Source organism: Gracilinanus agilis, chromosome 5, assembly GCF_016433145.1.
Source record: "Gracilinanus agilis isolate LMUSP501 chromosome 5, AgileGrace, whole genome shotgun sequence".
Taxonomy (NCBI): Eukaryota; Metazoa; Chordata; class Mammalia; order Didelphimorphia; family Didelphidae; genus Gracilinanus; species Gracilinanus agilis.
This window is the reverse complement of record NC_058134.1, coordinates 189,647,730-189,674,921: the sequence shown is the minus strand read 5'-3', so window position 1 is coordinate 189,674,921 and position 27,192 is coordinate 189,647,730.

Sequence of the window (27,192 nt, the reverse complement as noted above, 5' to 3'; positions counted from 1 at the left end):
TGTATAGAATATTGTATGTTCTTCTCACAGAACTCCTGAATCGGTAATTTTCTTGGAAGAACATACATTTGCTTTTCTCATGCTAGGGGGCAGGCTATGTGTTTGGCAACTCCTATGCAATGGCTTTGATTTTACTGGGGGCTACAGGAAATATGTCTTTTGTCCTTAGTTTACTATGTCTTTTGCCTTTACCCTGACAGTGTTAGAAACCTATAGCTTTGGTCAGAAGAAGGTAAGATGAGAGCTTTTGGGTAAGTTGGTAGGAAACTGCTTAACATGATTAGGAAAGGAATTCTAAAAAGATGGATTGGAAGTTTTAACTATTTTCTTTTTGTTTTTTAATAAATTGAGCCACTCCCTGTATGTGATAGTCTTATAGCACATCAGTTAGTCAATAGTTACCTGCTGGACTTACCAATCTATCCATATTTTAAAATCTATAAGAAAAGCTAAGAATATTTGTTTTTCCTAGACCAGGTCTATATTTAGCATCCTTCTTAAAGTAACTATTTTCAAGGAATATGATTAAAATAGATATATGGTTTTAAAATATCAGGCATTTTAGTAACTGCTATAGATTAATACAGAGTGTAATTGTGTTTAATAGGTTATTCTCTTTTTATGAATAATTTATAAGAATCCACAGGCAAGTTTTTCTATGCAAATACTCTTCCAAATGCATAAGAACATAGGCTTTTAATAGGAATTATCTTAGGATAATTTAAATATGATAGGGCCAACAGAAACCTGAACCCAATGCTAGAAACTAAACACCACCACAATAAACATTTTCCCCATCCATATACCTCCCTAGTTACAATTCCCAAGTTCTAGCTACCTAAGCACGAACATGATCTTGTCATAAAATAATTGTGCATGTTCTTTGAAGTTAGAATAAGTGACAGTAGAATTTTGTTTGCTCTTTTAATTTGAGAAATAAGAAAGTAGTGTAGTTTTTCCAGGCTATGCTTACCTCTCAAAAGTATAGGATTGGGGCAGCTGGATAGCACAATGGATAGAGCTCCTGGCCTAGAGTAGGGAAGAGTTGGGTTCAAATATGGCTTCAGATACTTCCTTACTGTGTAATCTTGGGCAAGTCACTTAATCTCAATTACCTAGCCCTAACTGCTCTTTTGCCTTAGAACTAATTGATTCTAAGATAGAAGGCAAAAGTTTAAAAAATAATTCATAGGGTTGGTTCCAAGCAAAATAACATAATGGAAATTATATTCCACCATTATTAATTGTGATTCCTTGAATAAGTCACTTCATTTCTTAAGGATTTAATTTCCTAATATGAAAAATAATCTGCTCTTTTTGTGTTTTCCCGAGTAAACAAGTTCCACTATTTATCTCAGGTGTTTTCTGAGGAAAGTGCTTTGTAAATTATGAGCTCCTTATAATAGTGTGTGATAATAATAATGGGGAGATCAGAGGGGTTCTCCTTTTGAGTCTTAAAATTCTACAAGTTTGTAGAATTCATTTCCTGAATTTCACTTAAATAGATAATATCCATACTCATTTCCACATCAGTTCTAGCTCTGTTTCTATTTATATAGCCAGGCAGCCCTTATTTCTACTTGTGGTCTCATGTAGAGGCAGAGCCACAATTTGCAATCCCTAGTTTTATAAAGATATAAGTCCTGATACAACAAAAATTCCAGAAATAATCTTCAAATGAAAGATAGAAAATATGAAATATTAACATTTGGTATAGATATAATATTTCAGAATAAGCAAAGCATTTCCTATATTTTCACCATATTCAATCCTTCCAACAATCCCTCCTGTAAGAAAGACACAATAGTCATTATTATTTTAATAAGACAAATGAGAAAAAGGAAACTCAAGAAGCCAGATGATCTCCTAGTGGCCATTTAACTCAAAAACAGCAGAGGAAGCATCTGAATGCAAGTCTAAGAAAGCACAATAGCTTAAAAAGTCAATCTTCCCTCAATCGGTTTGGATTCTTTTTAAGTTGCAACTGAAATGCAAACTTACATCTCTGTTATAACATCTATTATAGCTAAAGGTTTTCTTTCCCCCAGAGGAGATGGCTACTACTTCATAAAAGGGTTTTATTACAAATAACATCTGGAAAATACTCTACTTACTTTACAATAGCCTAGTGGTAAAGAACCAGGAGTGAGGGGTGGGTTTGTTGTAAATCCCAAGATTCTTTTTGTCTTTGCCCCATACATTTCACTTCCCAGGGGTACATGATATTCCTTTAATTTAATGAAATAAAAATTCACTTTCCCCTAAGAACTGCTATAATCCCTTCCCTGCTGTCATCCATTTTTGAAAATACAATTTCAATCTCAAAACAGCTATTCAGATTCAAGGAAACCTATAAAAATAGTTCAAAGGAATAGCATCCCACTGCAAACAAACAGATTCAAACATTTCTTACTTCCTTGAACATAAAAAAAAAATTTAAACATATTCTCAATATGAACTCTAGATTTAGTCTTTTCTTCATTAAAATATATCTGGGAACAAGAAATTGTGATGCTACTAGGCCAGAAAGGGAAAATGATTATTCTATACATGCCAGGCCTTAATACTGTTTCCATTCTTTGTCACCATCTTTCCAGGAAAGAGAATTATGGGAAGGGCTGTTATTTCTGAATCTTTCCTTTCCTAATATCTCAGGCTGAGACTGACAGTCTTTCATTTCCAACTATCTTTTTATGTAAATAAGCTTTGCTAGTATTTTACCTTCAATTCAGTCTTCTCAGCTCCAGTCCTAGATTCTTAGTCATTCTAATTTCTCTGCAGCCAAGGTGAATTGGATTTTCCACTCTTAAAAGTTGCAGACCCCCCACCCATTATGACTATATTTCCTGAAAATCAACCTGGAAAGTTTCTGCTACCTCTATAATTCCCTGTGATCTTTCAAACAGGCTTGATATATATTTTTTGTTCTCCTTTCTTACCTGAGAATTCCACACCATTACTGAGGCAACTGTTTCCTGATTTTTTTTCCCTCCTCCCTCTTCCTCTTCTCCTCTGGCTCACTAAAATTTTGTGAAGGATTTTTCATTCTTTTACTGCACTAGATTGCATCTTTCCAACACTCAGAGACTAAAAATATGATCTCAAACCTCATTTCTTTTGTATTTGGCAGCTTGCTAAAAAAAGAAACAAATAAACAAACAGACAAAGAAGGAAGAGAAAAGAAAGAAAAATTTTTGAACCAAATTGACCTCTAAACCATTATTAGAAGACAAAAATTCAAATGTCTTTCCTTTGTTTCACATATTGCTTTTGCTTCTGGCTTTTGGGAAGAAACAGAGTAAGTCTCCTTATTTCCTGGGGCCCTGAGCTTTATCATAGGAAGGCTCCCATTAACAACCTTCCTTTCCTTCCCCTTTTCATTGCCACCCTCCCTCCAACCCAGTAGTACATGATTCAGATCCATTCCAGGTTATCTGAGCAATAAGATTGCCTTTAACTTAAGATCTTCCACTTATGTCCAATTCTGTCACCTCCACATATTCTCTGGGTGACCCTACTGTTTCCTCATGAGAAGGGACTTTCTTCTTCCTTTTTTTCATATCCTTAGCAGTTACTATAGTTCCTGGCACAAAGTAGGTATTTGATAAATGTTTACTAACTGTGCCAGTGAATCATAAACTCTAATAAGTCCAAGTAAGCCAGAAGGATTTCATATACCACAATGAATTATGCATCTGCAACCTGAGGACCATTCAAGGTAAGTTTGGAGATGACCATTACCAAATGGTTGATTACAGGATGAAGAATTTTATTTTATTCTAATTTTTTTATTGCTACAGCAATTCATGAACATTCACGGCTACAATGTAAAGAATTTACAATTTGTGTATATGTCGACATTATTTATGAAACCACAGATCTCTGATGCATAATAGTGAATGCTAATATCTTGTCAGTTGCTTTAAAGAATTTTAAATATTAGATTTCCCAAAGACCTCAACCTATTTTTCTTTTCAAATAGATCCTATGTTCTTTTTATGATATTGCAATATACAAAATTTGCTCATAAGGTCTCTCCGTTAACAGAAAGAACTGGATTAAAAGCATACAACTAAACAACAAACATATTTCAGTCTAGTGTTGTGGTGCTTACAAAATTGGAAAGCGTCTAACTTTATCCCCTTTTGGTTTCCAGAATTATGAGTTTACGTCCCCATTTAATTTAGTCAAATATTTAGTTGTCACCAATGTTAGTTAGGGATTGTTACATTTAAGCACACATCAGGCATCCATCAGTTGCCTGCCAATCAGTTCAAAAACCTGAAGTTAAAAGAAAAAGGCACCAAATGATTATACAATTACATTAAAGAAATTTAAGTATTTAATTATGCCTCATTACTGATAAGCAAAAAAAAAAGTAAGGCTAAAAGAATGTTTCAGGACATCATGAAGAAGATTGTGGAAAGATGTTGTTGACCAAGCTTTTCATTTAAGCATGTCATTTCATGCACACACAAAAAAGTCCTTTTGAATTATTATTATTTGAGTGACATTTGAGGACTTGTCTTGAATATCTTCATCCACACCAAGATTCAATGACTTACAAGAGAAACTTGTCTGCAGCTGTGTTGCTTACTTTCACCCCAATAGTTTGTGGTAAGGTGGTGTAGCAGATAGAGGGCTGGACTTACACTTAAGACTTGAATTCAAATCATGACAGACACTTTACTAGCTATGTGACTAAAGGCAAATCACTTAACCTCAATCAACTGGAGAATGGCCAAACAAGCTATAGCATCTAACTGAGATGGAATACTAGTTCACTCTAAGAAAAGATGAGTAGGTTAATATTTTTTAAAAACACAGAAAGAGAGACAGGAAATTATGAAGAGAGCCAAGAGAACATTATATGCAGCAACAGAAATATTATTTGAAGAATGACTTGTGTATGTCTGACTCCAGAGAAAGAATCAATAAATAGAAACAAGCAAGACGTCGTTTTACATATACATATATCTTTTTGTCAAATGATACCTTCTTTAGTGGAGGAAGGGAGGGAGGGAGTTACCTGGGAATTTAATATAACAAATAAATTAATTTAAATTTTTTTAATTACAACCTCTGCCTCCCTCAGTTTCCCAATTTGCAAAATGGGGGAAATAATAGTATCTATTTTCCAGTTGTTGTGTGAATCAAATGAGATAATAAGTATAAAGTACTTTACAAACCTTAACATATAGAAATATAGGCTATCATTATTATTAGTGTGTCTATGCAGCTTGGCCACAGTGTCTTATCTCTATGATTGCCATCTTAAAATCTACAACATACAAAATCCAGAGAGCAAATGGACTTTTGGGGCATTATCGTGTTACTCAATTGCAAAAAAAGCATGCCTCCCAAAGCTACTTGCTGGTAGCTGAAGTATTAAAATATGGTGGGGGTTTTGTTTGATTTTTGTTGCTGTTATTGCTTGTTTCAGTCTTACTGCCTGAAGCCACAAAATGAATGAAGGAAATGAAGTTAATTATCTCTAGTCATCACAACTACTGAAGTGGAGTCACTTGGAATTTCAAACAGAGAAAGTCTTACACACAAACATAAATATACACAAAACCACTTGCTGACTGAAAGTTAATATTAGCCACAAGAGCCCAGGAGTCACATAATGTATTCCAGAGACTACTGTGATGCATTCTTGATGTTTTTGTTTCTTCCGGGTGCCTTTTGTCCCTTTGAATTAAAAATTATGCTAGCTCAGAGTAACTGTAGTAGTTAAAACAACCCCAACAACCCCATTGTGTTAAAGATCTATTTATTTTTCTAATAGTGAGACAACCAAAGAAATCTAACATTCTTTAAACAGTGTAAAAATATGTGAGGGGCTGCTAATTTTGTTTTTATTTTGTTTTGTTTTCTGCTAATTCTTTTTATAATAATTCTCTCCTGAAAATAAAATATTTGGCTTCAGCAAGAGGAGCAGCAAGTCTAGGAAGAAGCTTTTTTTCAAAGTAATGCATGGGGAATCCATTATTCCTTCAGAGGAGAGAATTCAGCAATATTTCCAAAAAGGAAAGTCAGACAAAAATTTATTTTATAGATTTAGGATTGATGTTTTTAATCAAAAGAAATTCTTTGCCAATTGTAATGGTCTCAACTTAATAATCTGTTAATATGACCACCAGATTTTTACAGCATTTGGTTTAGACATTTTTAAAAAATATTTTGACAAATTATATAGGTGATAATAATAACATAGAAAGCTAGATGTAGATCTGGAAAAGCTTTAAGGGCCATACAGTTGAACACCCTCAATTTACAGATGACGAAGTGAGAAGCACAGGGAGGTTTAAGAGGCTTGACAGTCATTAGAAACTAAAATGCTTTTTTTTAATTGCATTCTCATGAAATTCCTAATTCTATTTCATAAATCAAAGTTCATTTTTTCCTATTTTAAAAAAGAATCAATTGAAAAATCATTTCTTTGTATATTTTCCTATATAAAACTTAAAACTTCTTGAGTTTTTCTCCAACTCTTATGACTTTTTACTTTTCCATCAATCTTTTAAAGTAAGTCTACTCTTCCTCTCAACTTATTTTTTGATATCTTTTTTTTAGGTCAGAATGTGGAATTGAGAGAGTTATATAGTTGAAGAATAGAGATTAGAGGCAAAAGCCCATCAGAAAAGAACAGAGTGATTAAATGTAATCTCAGTCATGTAGAGATCTATACATTTATGGTTGTGTCAGCTGGAAAGAGGGAAAGCTTCCTAAGTTGTTGAACATTCAGAAAAATAGTCCTCAGCAGGTATACTCACTCTATTTCTGTCAGACAGATGTTAAGATGGAATGTTAACAGCTTGAATATCTTTAGTTCAATATCAGATACCTGAGGTAGCTATGTTACTGGGTTTGATTTTAAAATACTTCAATAGATCAATGTTGAATTCATTTGCTATATTTAAAAGAGAACTTAAAGATCAATTAGTCTAACCCCTTCATTTTGCACATGAGGAAACTGAGTCTTAGAGGAGGAAAATACTGACTTATTCAATATCATACAGATAGTAATGAGCATTCAGGATTTGAAACCAAGTGTTCCTTTTTAGGATGCAGTACTCTTTCTACTAATAATCCATGTTGCCTTGATGAGCTTTAGAGTCATTATCTATCTTTTATTCCTAGAAAAAACTGATCAATGTGATTGCCAAGCCATTGGCAGAGATCTTTGAAAAACAAGATGTGGAAAGCATTGTGAGATATAAATGCATAATTTTGAAATCAATAAATTGAAAAGTTTTGTACAAATAAAATTGAGGTAACCAATATTAAAAAGAAAGCAGTACATTGGGGGAAATTTTTATAGTTTTTCAGATAGGCATTTCATATCTAAAATATGTAGAGAACTTTGTTAAATATCTAAGAATATGAATCATTTCCCAATTGATAAATGGTCAAAAGGTACAAACATTTTTTGTATGAAATCAAAGATACATATAAAATATATGAAAAATTATTATTGATTAGAGAAATGCAAATCAAAACATCTCTGAGATTTCACTTCATACCTATCAGATTGGCTAAAATGATAAAAGAGAAGAAATGGGAGTTCCAGGTTAAGATGGTGGCAGAGTAAAAAGCAGCTGCTTGACCTCTCCTAACCCACGCATATAGGACTCCGCAAGAAGACATAAAAACAAATCCAGACGAACAAAGGGACCCCACAACAGGGCACAGTATTGAAGGTATGTGGAATCGGGGCATTTCCATGCTATAAAGGGTTGAAACAGCTCTCACAAAAAGGCGAGCTGAGCAAACCCCTCCCCCACCCCACACCACCTACAATGCCAAAGCCAGTGCACAAGAGTAAGAGCAATTTGGGGGCACCCATATTAAGTCATTGGCAGCTACCTGGGGTCACCAGGACCTGCTCCTGAGAGCAGCAAGACTTAAGACCCCAAGAGGCTAAAGAACACATAGACTTTGAACATGGATACTAAGCACAGGCACGGACCTTGAGTGGGGACCCAGTGCAGAGGGGTACACAACTGTGGAAGCAGCACCCTGAGACTGTTAAAGGAGCTTCAAGCAGAAGAACTAGCAAGGGCACCACCCACCAGGAGGCTTGACCCTGAGAACAACTAGTCCTGAGACCTCAGGAGCCAAAACAGCTCAGATAGACCCTGAGTGTGAGGATAAAGCTGAGAGGGCACACAGCTCACAATGGCAAGCCAAACTCAGGAATCCCAGAAGAGAAAGATTAAGAAGAAACCTTTAAAATTCGACAACTTTTACACAGAAAAAATCCAGACAACAGAGCAAACAGCAGAGGAAAACAAACAAGTAACCAAATCCAAACCTTCCCAAAAAAATGAAAATGAGTCACAAGGTCTTGAAGAGTTCAAATCTGAGATTATGAGAAAGCTGGAAGAGATCTGGCAAGAAAATAACAATTTAAAAGGCAGAATTTCGCAATTGGAAAGTGAGGCAAGTAAATCAAAGACCAGAAATGACCAGATTGAAAAGGAAAACCAGTCTATAAAGGCTAGAATTGGGCAATTCGAAAAAAGATGCCCCCAAATCAAAAGAATTGATAAGCAAATTGAAGATCAAAATCAAACAGCTGGAAAACAGGATAGACCAAATTGAAAAGGAAAATCAAAAGCTTATAGCAGAAAACCAATCTATAAAGACAAGAATTGGGCAAGTAGAAGCCAATGATCTCTCAAGACAGCAAGAACAAATAAAACAAAGTCAAAAAAGTGATAGAATAGAAGGAAACATGAAATAGCTCAATAAGAAATTGATAGATCAAGAAAATAGGTCTAGGAGAGACAATTTGAGAATCATTGGTCTATCTGAAAAAGTAGAAATTAATAGAAATTTGGACTCCATGTTAAAAGAAATTATTCAGCAAAACTGCCCTGAAGTTCTACAACAAGAGGGCAATATAGACATTGAAAGGAACCATAGATCACCCTCTAAACTAGACCCAGAAAAGACAACCCCCAGGAATATAATAGCCAAATTCAAGAGCTTCTAAGTAAAAAAAAATTTTTTACAAGAAGCCAGAAAGATACAATTCAAATATCAAGGAGCACCAATCAGGATCACACAGGATCTGACAGCCTCCACGCTAAAAGACCACAAGGCTTGGAATGTGATATTCAGAAAGGGAAGAGAACTGGGTCTGCAACCAAGGATCACCTACCCATCAAAACTGACTATATACTTCCAGGGGAAAGTTTGGGCATCCATCAAGATAGAAGATTTCCAAGTATTTGCACAGAAAAGACCAGGACTAAATGGAAAGTTTGATATACAACCACAAAAATCAAGAGAAACATGAAAAGGTAAATAAGAAACAGAAGGGAAAGTAAAAAAACTCATTTTTTTAAATTAGCCTCTTTAAGGGCTTCAATAAGATCTAATTATTTGTATTCCTATGTGGAGAAATGTTATTTATAATTCTCTGTAGTGAACTCTATTCACTATTATAGTATTCACTATTATAGTAATTAGAAGAATTATTCATAGGGAGAGGTTAGAATACTAAATGGTCTAAGATGATATGAGGGGTGGGAAAGACAGGGGTGAATAGTAGAGGACACCAAGAGAAACTAGAGGGAATAAGAAAAATAGGATATTCTATTACACACAAAGAGGACATGGGAAGGGGAAGGGATGAATACTATAATAAGAAGGAGAGGAAGAGAACATTAAGGGGTAATATTTAAATCTTACTCTCAGTATAATTAACCCTGAGAGGGAAAAGTAGCTATATCCATTGGGATATAAAACTCTAACTATCCCTACTGAGAAAATCAGAAGGGATAAACTAAGGGGAGAAGGGGAGTGGGGAGGTCAAAAAAGGGAGAGAAGAAGAAGAGGGAGGGAATTCATCAGGCCTTAAAAATAAATAGAGGTGAATAATAAGGTAGGGAGTAGAAAGGGAAGTAAATCAATGGAGGGGACAAGGGTTACTGGCTTAAAGCAAATCACTGGTTTAAAAGGAAATAGTGTAAAGAAGAACGGGTAGAACTAGGAGAGGATACTGAAATGTTGGCGAATACACAACTGATAATTATAACTCTGAATGTGAATGGGATGAACTCACCCATAAAATGGAAGCAAATAGCAGAGTAGATTAGATACCAAAATCCTACCATATGTTGTCTACAAGAAACAAATATGAGGTGGGTGGATATACACAAGTTTAAGGTAAAGGGCTTGAGCAAAATCTTTTGGGCTTCAAATAAGAAAAAGAAGGCAGTAGTGGCAATTATGATTTCTGAAAAAGCCAAAGTAAAAATAGATATGATTAAAAAAGACAGGGAAGGTAATTACATCCTGATAAAAGGCAGTATAGACAATGAGGAAATAGCAATACTCAATATATATGCACCAAATGGCATAGCATCCAAATTCATAAAGGAGAAACTTGCAGAGCTCAAGAAGGAAATAGATAGTAAAACCATACTAGTAGGAGATTTAAACATTCCTCTTTCAGATATAGATAAATCAAACCAAAAAATAAATAAGAAAGAGGTAAGAGAGGTGAATGAAGTCCTAGAAAAATTAGATTTAATAGATATGTGGAGAAAAATAAATAGGGACAAAAAGGAATACACCTTCTTTTCAGCTGCACATGGTGCATTCACATAGATTGACCATGAAATAGGGCATAGAAACATTGCAAACAAATGCAAAAGAGCAGAAATAATAAATGTAACCTTCTCAGATCATAATGCAGTAAAAATAATAATTAGCAAGAGCACCCGGACAGGCAAATCAAAAACTAATTGGAAATTAAATAATATGATTCTCCAAAACCAGCTAGTCAAAGAAGAAATCATAGAAACAATCAACAATTTCATTGAAGAGAATGACCAATGATGAGACATCCTACCAAACTCTGTGAGATGCAGCCAAGGCACTACTCAGGAGGAAATTTATATCCTTTAGGCATATATTAACAAATTAGGGAGGACAGAGATTAATGAATTGGGCATGAAAATTAAAAAATTAGAAAGCGAGCAAATTAAAAATCTCCAATGAAAACTAAATTAGAAATACTAAATATCAAGGGAGAAATTAGTAAAATCGAAAGTAAAAGAACTATTGAATTAATAAATAAGACTAGAAGCTGGTATTTTGAAAAAACAGATAAAATAGACAAAGTACTGGTCAATCTAATAAAAAAAAGGAAAGAAGAAAACTAAATTGACAGTATCAAAGATGAAAAGGGAGACCTCACCTCTAATGAAGGGGAAATTAAGGCAATCATTAAAAACTATTTTGCCCAACTATATGGCAATAAATATAACAATCTAGGAAATATGAATGACAATTTAAAAAAAATAAATTGCCTAGATTAACAGCAGAAGAAATAGAATACCTAAATAATCCCATATCAGAAAAAGAAATTGAACAAGCCATCAAAGAACTCCTAAGAAAAAATAGCCAGGTCCTGATGGATTCACAAGTGAATTCTATCAGACGTTCAAAGAACAACTAATCCCAATACTATACAAATTATTTGATATAATAAGCAAAGAAGGAGACCTGCCAAATTCCTTTTATGACACAAATATGGTACTGATTCCAAAGCCAGGTAGATCCAAAACAGAGAAAGAAAACTACAGACCAATCTCCCTAATGAAGAGAGATGCAAAAACCTTAAATAGAATACTAGCAAAGAGACTCCAGCAAGTGATCAAGAGGATCATCCACCAGGATCAGGTAGGATTTATAACAGGAATGCAAGGATGGTTCAACATTAGGAAAACCATCCACATAATTGACCTTATCAACAATCTAACAAACCAAAATCACATGATTATCTCAATAGATGCTGAAAAAGCCTTTGACAAAATACAGCATCCATTCCTATTGAAAACACTGGAAAGTATAGGAATAGAAGGGCCTTTCCTAAAAATAATAAACATATATACTTAAAACCATCAACAAGCATCATATGTAATGGGTATAAATTAGAAGCCTTTCCTATAAGATCAGGAGTGAAACAAGGATGCCCACTATCACCTCTATTATTTAACATTGTACTAGAAACACTAGCAGTAGCAATTAGAGAAGAAAAAGAAATTGAAGGTATCAAAATAGGCAATGAGGAGACTAAACTATCACTCTTTGCAAATGATATGATGGTTTACTTAAAAAATCCTAGAGAATCAACTAAGAAGCTTGTAGAAATAATCAACAACTTTAGCAAAGTGGCAGGATACAAAATAAATGCACATAAATCATCAGCATTTCTATATATTTCCAACACATTAGAGCAGCAAGAGGTAGAAAGAGAAACACCATTTAAAATCACGCTAGACAATATAAAATACTTAGGAATCTATCTACCAAAACAAACACAGGAATTATATGAAAACAACTACAAAATACTTTCCAAACAATTAAAACTAGATCTAGACAATTAGAAAAACATTGATTGCTCATGGGTAGGATGAGCTAACATAATAAAAATGACCATTCTACCCAAATTAATTTACCTATTTAGCACCATACCTATCAAACTACCAAAAAACTTCTTTACTGAATTCGAAAAAACTATAACAAAGTTCATTTGGAATAACAGAAAATCAAGAATATCAAGAGAAATAATGAAAAAAATGTGAAGGAAGGTGGCCTAGAAATACCAGATTTTAAACTATACTATAAAGCAGCGGCCATTAAAACAGTATGGTACTGGCTAAGAGACAGAAGGGAGGATCAGTGGAATAGACTTGGGGTTAATGACATCAGCAAGACAGTGTATGATAAACCCAAAGAGCCCAACTTTTGGGACAAAAATCCACTATTTGACAAAAACTGCTGGGAAAATTGGAAAACAATATGGGAGAGATTAGGTGTAGATCAACATCTCACACCCTACACCAAGATAAATTCAGAATGGGTGAATGACTTGAACATAAAGAGGGAAACTATAAATAAGTTAAGTGAACACTGAATAGTATACTTGTCAGATCTCTGGGAAAGGAAAGATTTTAAAACCAAGCAAGAGTTAGAGAAAATTACAAAATGTAAAATAAATGATTTTGATTATATCAAACTAAAAAGCTTTTGTACAAACAAAAACTATGCAGCCAAAATCAGAAGAGAAACAACAAATTGGGAAAAAATCTTTATAAGAAAAAACTCTGATAGGGGTCTAATTACTCAAATATATAAGGAGTTAAATCAATTGTATAAAAATATCAAGCCATTCCCCAATTGATAAATGGGCAAGGGACATGAATAGGCAATTTTCAGTTAAAGAAATCAAAAGTATCAATAAGCACATGAGAAAGTGTTCTAAATCTCTAATAATTAGAGAAATGCAAATCAAAACAACTCTGAGGTATCACCTCACACCTAGCAGATTGGCTAAAATGAAAGAAGGGGAGAGTAATGAATGTTGGAGGGGTTGTGGCAAAATTGGGACATTAATGCATTGCTGGTGGAGTTGTGAACTGATCCAACCATTCTGGCTGGCAATTTGGAACTATGCTCAAAGGGCTATAAAAGAATGCCTGCCCTTTGATCCAGCCAAAGCATTACTGGGTTTGTACCCCCAAAGAGGTCATAGATAAACAAACTTGTATAAAAATATTTATAGCTGCACTTTTTGTGGTGGCAAAAAACTAGAAAATGAGGGTATGCCCTTCAAGTGGGGAATGGCTGAACAAATTGTAGTATATGCTGGTGATGGAATACTATTGTGCTCAAAGGAATAATAAACTGGAGGAAATCCATGTGAACTGGAAAGACTTACAGGAACTGATGCAGAGTGAAAGGAACAGAGCCAGTAGAAAACTGTACACAGAGACCAATACACTTGGTAAAATTGAATGTAATGGACCTCTGTACTAGCAGCAATGCAATGACCCAGGACAATTCTGAGGGATTTATGGAAAAGAACACTACCCACATTAAGAAGAAGAACTGCAGGAGTGGAAACACAGAAGAAAAACAACTGCTTGAACACATTGTTTGAGGCGGACATGATTGGGGATGTAGCCTCGAAACTACCACACCAATGCAATTATCAACAATTTGGAAATAGGTCTTGATCAATGACACATGTTAAAACCAGTGGAAATGTGCATCGGCTATGGGGGAGCGGGGCTTGGGGGGTGGTGAAGGGGAAAGTAAGAGCATGAATCATGTAACCATGTTAACTTTTCTAAAAAATAAATATTATGAAATGTTAAAATAAAATAAAATAAAATGATAAAAGAGCAAAATGACAAATGTTGGAGAGGATGTGATAAAATGGGGACTGTTGGTGGATCAGTGAACCATTTTGGAAAGCAATCTGGAATTATACTCTAAGAGTAAAACTGTTTGTATCTTTTGACCTAAAAATACTGCAATTAGTTTTACTTTCTAAAGTGATCAGGGAAAAGGAAGAGAATCTAAATGTTCTAAAATATATATAGTAGCTCTCATTGCAATGGCAAAGAACTGAAGTGGAGATAATAAATTGGGAAATGGCTAAACAAGTTTTAGCATATGATTGTGATAGAATAATATTACAAATATAGAACAACCTACATGAAATTATGAAGAATGAACCAAGTAGCCAAAGGAACATTATACATACAACAAAAATATTGTTTGAAGAATGATTTGTGTATGTCCATGTCTAGAGGAAAGAACTGATGAATAGAAATAAGACATAACTTTAGATATATAGATGTCTTTTTGTCAAATGATGTCTTTTCTAGTAGGGGATGGGAGTGAGAGAGGGAGTTAACTGGATATTTAATGGAACAACTAATTAGAATTAAAATTAAAATTTTTTAAGAGAACAGTGGAGCTAGAGAGAGATGATTCTCTGGTAGCATTTGCTGGTGTTTTGATCTTGGGCAAATTGCTTAACCTCTCTGAGCCTCTGTTTCTTTATCTTTAAAATGAGAGAATTGCAATAAATTAATTCTAAGGTCTTTCCTCACCAATATTATGCGTCTAAATCACTATAATATAACATTAGTAAATCATATGGCAAGGATCAAAAAAAGAAAAACAATGGAGAATGGGAAAGTTGTCACTGAACTGAAAATATGCAAATGTAGCCTGGACTTTCAAGAAAGGGAAATTTTCTGGATTGCTGACCAACAACATGGATGGGTTAGTTACTTTCTCCAAATCACTTTCCATCTTCAAGTCTCATCTTCACTCTAATAAAAGGAATTTTACACTAGATGTAGAATAATTATATCTAAATCCAGAGAAAGAAGATAACCTGAACAAGATAAAATCCTTTTGAGGGAAAACTAATTCTTTTTTTTTTATATTTTTAAACCCTTAACTTCTGTGTATTAGTTCCTTGGTGGAAGAGTGGTAAGGGTAGGCAATGGGAGTCAAGTGACTTGCCCAAGGTCACACAGCTGGGAAGTGTCTGAGGCCAGATTTGAACCTAGGACCTCCCGTCTCTAGGCCTGGCTCTCAATCCACTGAGCTACCCAGCTCCCCCAAAAACTAATTCTTAAAGGAGTCATTCAGTACTCCTCCCCCCACAGCCTCCATTGACCATAGACAGGAACACAAGTTAACTTAGATGTTTGTTCTGTAAATACTTTTGGCCAACATGGCTTCCTGCAAAAGTATTTACAGTTCCTCTTAAAATCACCCATGTTGCATAAAATCTGTGGAAATAATCCTGTTCTCACTTCACCAGAACAAGGGGTGAGCAAAAGAGGAGCCAAGAATGACTCCAAACTTTGGACATACAGAGCTATTCCAATAAAAATTTAACAACTGACATGTTGAGGTAAATTCCAAGCATCCCTGGTCTTACCCATCTTTTTTTATTTATCTCATGTTCTTTCCTTTCACAAACTCTAAGTTACAACCAAATAGGACTACAAACACCATTAACTGGACCTGATATTCAATCCTCCTAAATTTGAACAATCTGTACCCCATGCCTGGAATGAACATCTTTCTCTTCTCATATCTCAGAATGCTTGACTTCTGTTGAGACTCAGCTTAGGGATCATCTTCTTAGGGAAGCTTTCCTTAATAACTCCAAACTGTTTTTTCTATCTTCATTTACTTTGTACTATTGACATTTGTGCAAATAATGTATCCTCCCAGTAAATATTAAAATTCCATGAGGAAAGAGATTATTGTGTCTTGATCATATACCCAGTAGCTAGCACAGAGTCTTGAACATGGTTGGGACCTAGCAAATGTGTACTGAACAAATGTGGGAAAGGAATAAGTATTTATATAGCTCCAACCAGGTGCCAAATAAAGTGTTATGCACTTCTAAAAATATTTCATTTGATCCTCACAACAACCCCATGAGGTAGTTGCTAATATTATCCCCATTTTTTACAATTGAGAAACCTGAGGCAAACAGAGATTATGATTTCCCCAAGGTCATATTGCTATAAAGACACATAAAGTATCTGAGACTAGATTTGAATTCAGATATTCATGATTGTAGTATTTTATCCACTACACCACCAGCTCCCTCAATGGAAATGGGATTGAAATAAAGAATAAGTTAAAGTTGGTGAGGAAAATAAGGACCAACCAAAAAGAATGTGTTTATTTTAAACTAAATTAGATGAAAAAGGGAATATCAAACAAAAGGTAGTACAGATTACTGTTCAAAGTAAGTGGTAAAATGATTTTCAATGACAGTAAAGGAAATGCTGCCCAGCTCATATTATGCTCATTTTTGTTACCAAGAATTATGTTTGGACTGGAAAGAACAGAACAAAAATGACTAATAGGGAGCTGATTCCCAACATAGGTAAAGAGATGGCAAAAGTGCACTTATCTGTCCTTACTATTTTCAAGTAACTGAGACCAAATAAAGCACTAAACAAGCTGACAAATGTGATTGCTGAGCCACCGTTAGTGATCTTTGAAAGGCAATAGAAAATGAAAGAGGTGCCCGAGACTAGAGAAGGATAAATATCATCCTGATTTTTATACAAGGGAAGAGAATAAAGTCTCAAATTACTAATAAGCATGAATTCAGTAACTGGCAAAATTTTAGAAAAATTATTAATGAGATGAACTTCTAAAAAGCAAAATGCCAATGACTTCAAAAAGATCAGGTTATACAACATTCAATTTAATATTGGTAGACCATAGGAATGCTACTAATATAGTTTACCTTGATTCTATTTTCATTTTACTTCTTTTTTCCCAAGTTTTATCTGTGCCTTTCATTTTTACATCACAGTATTCCAAATATATCCCTCTGCTGCTCCATTACCAAAGTAAGCTTTCTCTTGTATCAAAGAAGAAAACAATTCAGCAAACCAACCAATATAGTGATGATATCCAATATTACATTTAACTTTCTATAACCATAGTCCTTTACCTTTCTAATTAAAGGAGATGCATTTTATCATCTCTTCTCCAGGACCAAGATTGATCATTATAATTCTATAGCATTCAGGTTGATTTTGTCATTCTTTTCATTTTCAATTTTGAAGTTTAACATGATTATTCTGCTCTTCTAGTCCAGCTCTGTCAACTGATGTCTTCTCAGCTTTCATTAATTTTTCTCATATTCATAATTTAGTATTGCAAATCATATTCTTATACCAAAATATGTTTAGTCATTCTCTGACCAATAGGTTCTCATTATTTTTTAAAATTCTTTGTTAGAAGGAATGACTCTCTGGCAGCAGGAGGGGTAGAGAATATAATGAGAAATTAAGATGGCATGGGAACAAAAGACATCAATATCAATTTATTGTAAAAAATAAGCATGGAAATATAGGGAGGCATGGGAAATAATAAACTAATGAAATATTAAGTAAGCCACACCAGAAAAAGAATATAATAATAACTACAATTACTTAAATGAAAAGAAAAACAACAAAACTGAAAATTGAATGCTATGCAATTATAATGACCAAGTTTGACCCTTGAAAACAGATGAGAATGCACCTCTTTGTGGAATTGAGAACCTATGGAAGTGGAAGACAGCATGTTTTGAGGACTTGATTAACATATTCATAAGGTTTTTTTCTGTGTTATAAGAAATGATTCAAGTGGAAGAGGGGAATGGGATACAGTGGAAAATGAAAGCAATGGTAAAAATAAAAGATTTCAATAAAAACTTTTAAAGCACCAATAATGATGAAATCCCAGATCTTTTTAAATATTACAGCGTCTAAGGGACTTGATGTTTTTTATGTGTTTCGTGAATATTGTCAGCTTCAGGTCTTCATATAATTGAGTTCATTTAATGTTACTTGTCAAGAAATTGTTCATCCCTCTCAGATTTTAGGGGCAGTGGCACCCTGGAATCTGATCAATGTGCAGAAAAGGCTTGTGCCTATACTCAAGTGAACAAAGAGGACTTTTTATATTTACATATATATTACATATATATATGCATATATATATATATATATATACCATTGTAGGATTTAAATTAATGTCCAACACTCCAAGTATTATATTTTATAAAGTTTATTAATAATCACTTGAAGTAAAGGAATAAAAAGGTAATTATCTAACAAAATATAAGGCCACGTGAGTAGATTCTCCTGCCACTCACCTCACTCCACCTCCACCAAACTGGTCCGATCAAGCAAGCTCCAGAGGTGGAGCTACACAAAATGTTTAACCTCCCTATATCAGCATGTAACAAGAAAGGAGAGTAGGGTGCTAGGAATCATAGTTTTTAGGGTAACAGATTCTAATTACACCATATATGTATACTTAATATATTTATAGATAATATGCTCCTTTTGTCACAAAATTTCAATTTATATGTCTTTCTCCATAGTTAGCCTTCCCCCAACAAATAAAGTGGGATAAAACCACCCAGACACTTATTTATTCAATCTGGGTCAGGTAGAAAAGTTGAGGTACCAATTCCTCTGCCTGATCTTGGTCCTCTGCTACTCCCTTCCTGGGCTCAGACCTCACTCACTTTCAGTGGAAAGAAGTCAATATGGTTTCCCAGGATCATGTTTGCATGCAGACAAAAACGTTCATGATGGAAGGAAAAGGCCAACAGGCATACCTTTGTCCTTCTCCTCCCTCCATGGTCTAATTAGCACCTAAATATCAATGAACCAACAAACATTTATTAAATACTTACTGCAGGCACCTGACTAAATGATTAAAATGCAAGGAGAAGCAAAATAGTCCTTGTTCTCAAGTTTACATTCTAATGGGGAAAGAAAAATAAATAGACACCAACTTAGAGAGCAGAAGGAAACTAGAGGGGAAGGATCTCAAATGTGGTAGAACTGGCAGAGACCTTTTGCATTTGAGCTGATTCTTGAAAAAATAAAGAGCACAAATCACATGAACATGGCATAATAGAATCAGTCATACAGATGGAACTACTGTAATATGATTATAGCCAAAGCTTTTCCAAAATTCTAAATGTCCCCAATCGAGGAGAGCTACAGATCCATGTTGACACAGTTCCCAATTGCTGCTCCATTCATCATCCAGGAGGATTATAGTTAGTTATGAGTCTTGCTAGGTGACAAATCACTCAATCTCAATATGCCTGTTTTCTTATCTAAAAAATGGGGATAATAGCAATACCGACTTCCAAGAGTTGTGAGGATAAAATAAGACAGTATTTTTAAAGTGACTTGCAAACCTTAAAGGTATATGTAAATGAATATCCAAATATAGAATCCATAATCCACATATGTAAATTCATAACCAAAAATAATGGTTGCTATTGTTGTTGAAGCCAGGTCACCTAAGATATATCGATAAAGGGGAAGAGTATTTCAGGAAGGAAGACTAGCAAATGCAGACTTGATATGGGAGGCAGAGAAATATGTGAGAGGAAGCACAAGTGTATCTGGATTATAGAATATGTGAAAGAAACTAGTGTATAAGACTGGAAAAGTACCAAGAGGCCAAGGTATGAAGAGCTTTACATGATAAACAAAGATTTTTCAGTTTCATCTTGCAGATATAATTAAGAAATACTTGTTCTATTTCTTTCCTCCTCTTTACAACCAAAAGTCTTTTTAAAAAATCCTTCTAAATTCCTTGCCTCCTCTTGCACTCCTATCAATCACTTCTCAATCCCTTGTAATATGGCTTCTAACCTCACCACTCAACTGAAACTGCTTTTACCAAAGTAATTAAGGAACTCTTGATAATTCTGTATGGGTAGGATGATTTGAATCAATCAATCAACACACCCCACTTAAAGTCACTAACAGTATGCTCTAGTCACCCTACCTCTATCAGGTGAAAATACTTATTTTGAAATAATCAATCCAAGGCATTAAACAGGTGCTAAAAATCCTTAATCAGTTTGGAACAGTGGAAGCCCCTAGATTTGAATGAAATGGCATTACCTAGGAAATGTATAGGGATCGGTTGAAGAGAATTAGTCAGTCATACTCTTGGGAGCCTGGATAAAATAGTGTGCCAGTTTAAACTGAGAATTCAAACAGAACGCAGCCCAGTGGAGGAAACATTTCCACCCAGACCACAGAAGGGAACGGCTCTGGTGAGGGGAGAGCCTCCATCTCCTCTCCACTACATCTTGTCAAGGTGATGACCTTGGAAGGTTGGAAGATTTTTTGAACTCCCCATTGGTGCTGTTGCAGTGATCCTGAAAGAGCAGTGGTGGCAACAGCGTATACATTGAAATTTAAGACAAACTAAACACACTGAGAAAAAAGAGCTTCAAGGAATCCAAAAGAAAGCTACACCATTCCTAAAGGGAACAGAATGAGGACTCCACAAAAAGGGGAACATTCCTAGCACTCAGGAACTGTGAGCTACCCATTTTGTCAATCTATTCTCTAAATTAACCCCTCCCTTCCCTGGGACTGTATATACTTTCTTATAGAAATGTACCTCCAGTCTAGAGGGATGGTCTTTATCAACTAATCTTACTCTACCTACTGAGAAAATACATGTTTCTAAAAGCTAATTAAGCCTGACTGGCTAATTGATATCAAATGATAATAAATGGAAGGATATCCTTGTGGGAGTTTGTGAGCTAAATTAGAGAAAACCAGCCATAAACCCTCAGGGTTGCCCTTGCAACATGAAGGAAAACCCCAGATAGAACAATTCTCTTCTGGGGTGCTACTTTGCTAGTTCAGAGATAGCTGAGAGAGTCACTGTATAACACAGGTGTTACAGCTAAATACTACAACTTTTCTCAGTAGACCTTCTTCTTGGCCTCTCTAAATCCTATAACATTTCTCCTCCCTCAGCTTTTTTTTTTAGACCCTTAACTTCGGTGTATTGTCTCATAGGTGGAAGAGTGGTAAGGGTGGGCAATGGGGGTCAAGTGACTTGCCCAGGGTCACACAGCTGGGAAGTGGCTGAGGCCGGGTTTGAACCTAGGACCTCCTGTCTCTAGGCCTGACTCTCACTCCACTGAGCTACCCAGCTGCCCCTTCCTCAGCTTTTTGACAGTATTCTTTCCTTTGCCTCTTCCCATCTACCTCCCAACCTCAGCCTCCTTTTCACTAGACCATCATCCACACTTCACATCCTAAGTATAGATTCCACTAGGATTCTGACCTGGGTGTGCCCTTTTCCCTTCTCTCTCACCACCCCTTTTTGGTGATCTCTTAAGAATTTTCATCTCTTTATAGTTGACTTCCAAATCTATATAGTGCAAGCTGTCTCCTGAGCTAGATCTAGTTCCATTATTCCAGCTACTGTTGACCATCACTAACTAGATGTTCCTTAGACATTTCAAGCTTAACATGTCCAACAAAGAACTTATTGATCTTATTCTTTAAACCTGCCCTTTCTCTAAGGTCTAGCTCTATTAAGGGCACCATAATCCATTCAGTAACGGAGGCTTACAGTGTGTGATAAGGGACTTCTGGGACAAGATGGAAAACAGCTTGAGTGACAGGACCGTGAGTTAAAGAACTTAGAATTTACCCAGGTGGCATGAACCAGGGCCAAGAGACAGTTGGGACCACCTCTATAAATACCCTTGGACTGCACCACAGGGTCTCAGTCAGAGAAGGGAATTCTGGGAGGAGGGAGGTGTATGGGAGGGTAGACCTGCAATCCAGCATCCATATCTGAGTGCCAGAGGAAGTTCATTTCTCCTGACACTAATAGGGCTGAGAGAGATTAACATCAAGTTGCTAAGAACATCATCATCCTTCCCTGCCCTTTGGTTTGCACCATGGCTGGTCAGACCAGGGATTGTGTGAGGGAGAAGAATCTCCAGCCTGACATCAACCTCTTACTTATAGATTTAGATTACCTTAACTTAATTAGCCATAATATAGCATCCCCAAACCTCTGTCCTGATTCCTTGTTCCTAACCCTTAAGATAAGCAATAAATCCTGTTAAAGTTTAATCCAGCTGAAGATTTATGCTCCTTTCCTGACTAGTGACCTCTATAGCTATAGGGAAAGGGGTTTAATCATACCACAATCAGATTATTAGCATTATCCATTTAATAAATCAATACCAGCCCAAGTCAACCCTTTATCAACAAACCCAACTCCAAGCCAAGGAGCTAGAGGATTTGTTGATCATCATACAACCCCTCACTTAATACTTTGGCTTGGGCACGGTTAAAGAGGTGCACGTTTGGCTAAACTGAACTTCATAAGTCCTGGGGATTACTAGCACATTTGGTGATCATCCAAACAACCTCATCTCTCACTTAACCTAGATCCATTTACCACCTGAGGATCTTGAGCCAGCTTGGCAGGCTCAGATTATTGAGTCTGTCAGTCCAGATAGATAGCACCTGGGTTTATATCCCCCTTTTCTTTAACAGGTGTTAGCAATATTTTCAACTCTTCCTTCTTCTTCACTTGCCATATCCAATCCACAAATCTCATCTGTCCACTCACCCAGCAATCTCCACTAAATTCAGGTTTTTATCATCTCTTGTCTGGAATATTGCAATGGCCTCCAGTTTCATGTCTCTCCTTTTCTCAATCTATGCTCAATAAAATTGCCCAAAAAATATTTCTAAAGGATAAATCTGAGGATGTCACACTATTACTTAAGAATGTTCTGGGGCTCCATGATGCCTCTAGAATATCATCAGCTTAGTATTTAAAACTCTTCATAAACTGACTCAAATATTCCTTTCTCAAGGTTTATTTTCCAGGGTTCTGTTCATATGTTTATATATATATATATATCCATATATACATACAGAACTTGATATTCTATCTCCCACTTCTGTGTCTTTGTATGGGCTGTTCTCCATGAATAGAATATGTCACCTACTCATTTCTGACTTTCAGAATCTCTAGTATCCTTCAAGGTACATCTTAAGTGGTATGTCCTATGAGGAATCCTTCCTGAGACCCATGGTTGCTAGTAGTCTTTCCCTTTTCAAATAGCTCTATGTACACCTATTAATTTATATGTTATCAATGACTGTGTGGCCACATCATAATGCATATTGAGTAGTCTAGGGATAAATATTCATTCTTCAATTTTCTTTCACCTAAACACTTAAGTCTCTTAGTGCTGAAACCACATCAAAGCAAGTAGGGTTTTGTTCCAGCCTGAAACAAATTTAAAGACTGCCAAATTATTGCTTTGGGAATATAAGAGAAGAAAAAGGAACTTTTCTATAAAGCTCCTAGTGGAATGTAAGCTTCATGAGGGTAGACACTATTTAGTATTTTGTCTTTGTAATCCCAATTATTAATAAAATATTAATAGACAGTGAATAAAGGTTTGTCAGATTTGACTAGAGTGATAGTTAATGGGGTGAACTCCTCCTATCTCCCCCACCCTTTACAGTAGTCTCTATCTCCTCCATTGCCCCATTGTAGGATTTTTTCCTGCTTCTTGCCCTAGCAGTAAAAATTTCTAGACATGGTTCTAGAGCAGTGATGGAGAACCTTTTAGAGGGGTTGGTAATGTGAGAAATGTCCTCAGGTGCACATGGAGAGGGGAAAGGGAGCATTACAACCCCACTTTCTGGCTTTCTAGTAACAAATTCTGGTGAACTCTGTACTGGGGCAAAGAGGGCTCTGTGTGCCCTCTCTGGCACGTGTGCCATAGATTCATCACCATGGTTCTACCATCTTTAGCTTAACATATTTTGATCAAATGAGACAATATTTGTAAAGTGTCTAATAAAATGTCTGACAAACAGTACTATTTATATACATGCTACTTAAGATTAATTATTATTTTGCCTTTAATTATTACATAATAGAAGGAGTAGAATGTTGAAAGAGTAGAATTCAAATCCCACCTCTGATCCCTCACTAAAGGTATACCCTTGACCAAGTCAGCTAACCCTTTTGAACCTCAGGTTTCTGATCTGAAAATGAAGGGATTGGTCTAGTCACCACAAAGGTCTCCTTTATCTTTATCTCTAATTTTATAATTCTATGATTCAGTGGATTTGGAATTAGAAGATGCCAGTTTAAATCTCATCTTTGACTCATTAGGTTATGCCTCAGGTGTGGTTCCATGTCTACTGCAATGGTTCACTGAAGACTTGAGTTTCAAATAAACATATCCCTTAATAAAACACGTACAACAATCTCTAGGAAAAAAAATGATCCACAACAATGAAAAAAGTACTCCACAAGAAAGTCATAGGAGCTGCAAGAAGATTAAAAACTGGCAAGGAAATACCCTGTGGTTAGAAGTTCCCTGCCAACATCCTAAACTGTTTTTATATCTCCTTACCCAAGGGGCCCCCAGCTAGGCACCATATTAGTCCAGTTGGGGAGTTTGGAGAAGTAGAAGTTAACTCAAACTGCCCCAGGTCTATTTCATTGCTTTAGCACAAAATAGCTCCAATTAGTGGTGAAGTCTAGGAATTAATTCAAGATTCTCTAGTTCCTCCAGGATCTTAGCCCACAACAGTGATCACAGGCAAATTGCTTCATCTTTCTGAGCTGGTTTTCTCACCTTGAAAATGAAGGTATTAGGTTACCTCACTGTGGAACAAAGAAATCAATTAAAATCAGTTAAACTGAGACAATTTATTCAACTTTAAAATGAGAGGATTAGATCACCTAGCTCTTATTTTGCATATGAATGTTATATGTGTATTTGCATGTGTTTGTATCACGTTCCAAATATTAAGATCCTATGATAATCTTAGTCATTTCACCATTCTGAAACTGTTACTTCTGTAAAATCAGAGATAACAAAACCTATACCATCACAGTAAAAACTATTAAAATTGGGAAAGGTAGGTGGCTCAGTGGATGGAGGATCAGGCCTGGAGAGGGAGGTCCTGGGTTCAAATGTGACCTCAGACACTTCCTAGCTGTATGATTCTGGACAAGTCACTTAACTCCAATTGCCTAGTCCTTACCACTCTTCTGCATTGGTACTAATAGTATCAATTCTAAGACAGAAGGTAAGGGTTTGAGGAAAAAAATCTACTGAAATTTAATTTTTAAATCAAGTTTTTTTTCCCTTTACTAAAGCAGATATTCTTTTCAACTTCCCTGTTTAATTCTAGTACAGAAGTTCATGTTTATGTGAATAAAGCACTTTTAAATACTGAAAGCACTATGTAAATATAAACTGCTTTTCTTAGTGATTATTACTAATGACAAGTTTTACTGTTTTTTCTACCTGAAGAAGTAATTGCATAATTCCCAGACTGATAAAATTTTGAAATTTCCTATTGTTGAATTGGGTCAGATTAGCAATGGTTAGTAACAGAATCAGAGCAAGGAGAATGCTGCTATCCTAGCAAGGGGGGAGGGTAGGAGTGAATAGAATTCTTCCCCTTCCCCCTCTTGAAACAGTTAGAGCAGAAGGAAATGAGAGTTAACTGAATACCCTTTAGGTCAAGTAATGGAGGCTTAACAGGCTTGACTAATCCAGGGCTAAATTGGTAGATTGATAGGAAATAATCCCACTGAGATTAACCACTCCCACCGATCAAGACTATTCTCTAAACCCTAGGATAGTGAAGGATCAAGTTTTCTTCAATACTGAAGACTTACTCTCAGGATAATTGCTGCACCAGTGCTTGTTTGGATAAGATTTTGCATAGGGAATGTATATTGATGGTAAGTATAGCCTAGTATAACTTCACAAAGGCTCTCAAATCCAACTAGGGAATGGATTTATTAATTTCAGGAAAATAGGGAGAGGGGAGATGGATTTTAGGAATGAGGAGGAGGCAAACTATCTAAAATCTCCAATAAACTTGTTGGTTTCACTTTCAGGGGAAAGTGCTTTGAATAACAACTTTTATCTAACTCACTAACTAACCTTTCTCCTAATCTAATGTTACTAAGTTTAAGATGGTGAAGGTAACTTTGATTGAAGATCTGTTTGAATTAGATATCAGTTGAGATACTGCAAGTGAGGTAGTTTTCCCAGTGCTGGTATAATAGTCTCTATGGGGTAAACTAGCAAAGTAACACCCTACTCCCTGAGGTCAGAGATGAGCTAACAAAAAGCAATGCTACACTTTTTCCCAGCCTCCCTTGAACTCCAAAAAGCAGTGTCCAAAGTGTCCTTGCAAGTTGGGTGTCTTGGCTTTTTATACCCAGGTTCTTAACTGCCCCAACTGCCCCTCTCCTGGAGTTCCGGGGGGCACTGTGGAGTTCTTTGAGGCAGCTTTAATCCCACTTAAGATCATAGATGTTACAGTAATCCTAGTTTTCTTGTACATAGAATTTCCACTGGAAATTCTGCAGGCACTTCACCTTACCCGACTAGATTACTGAGTATGTGGAGTGGAGTGAAAGGTAAGTAGATTGGCAAGGTAGGAAAAGACCAGATTTCAAAAGGTTTTAAAAGTCAGACAGAGGATTTTTATTTGATCCTGGGGGGAATAATGAGTCACTAAAGTCTATTGAGCAGAGAGGTGAGAGAACTGAGGGGTTTGGAGCAGCAGGTAGTAATGGGAATTGAGTCCATCTTGCTGACCCAATTCTAGAGCTAGTTCAGTCCCCTTTCTATTCAATTATGGGTTTAGTTCAATACCTGTCCTTGGAGAAAACTTTATTCAATTGTAAGAATTCTGAGAGAACTTTGTTGCATTGTTTAAACCTATCTTCACCTGGCTGGGAAGCTGGACCACCTCTACCTGCTGGCTTAGTGACCTTTAACTAAGGACCTAAATTATGCTGACCAGAAACCAAACCAGATCCAAAGATTAATGCAAGTGCTTTTCTCACAATTGAATATCTCAATAAACCCTTGTGTATTCTCTGAAAAATGGCCCCATACTGTTCCATCAGTTATTGTTTTCATGTTTCTTTATTTACACACTTGAGGGGAGTTGGACAATTCTTTTTCTGAATTTG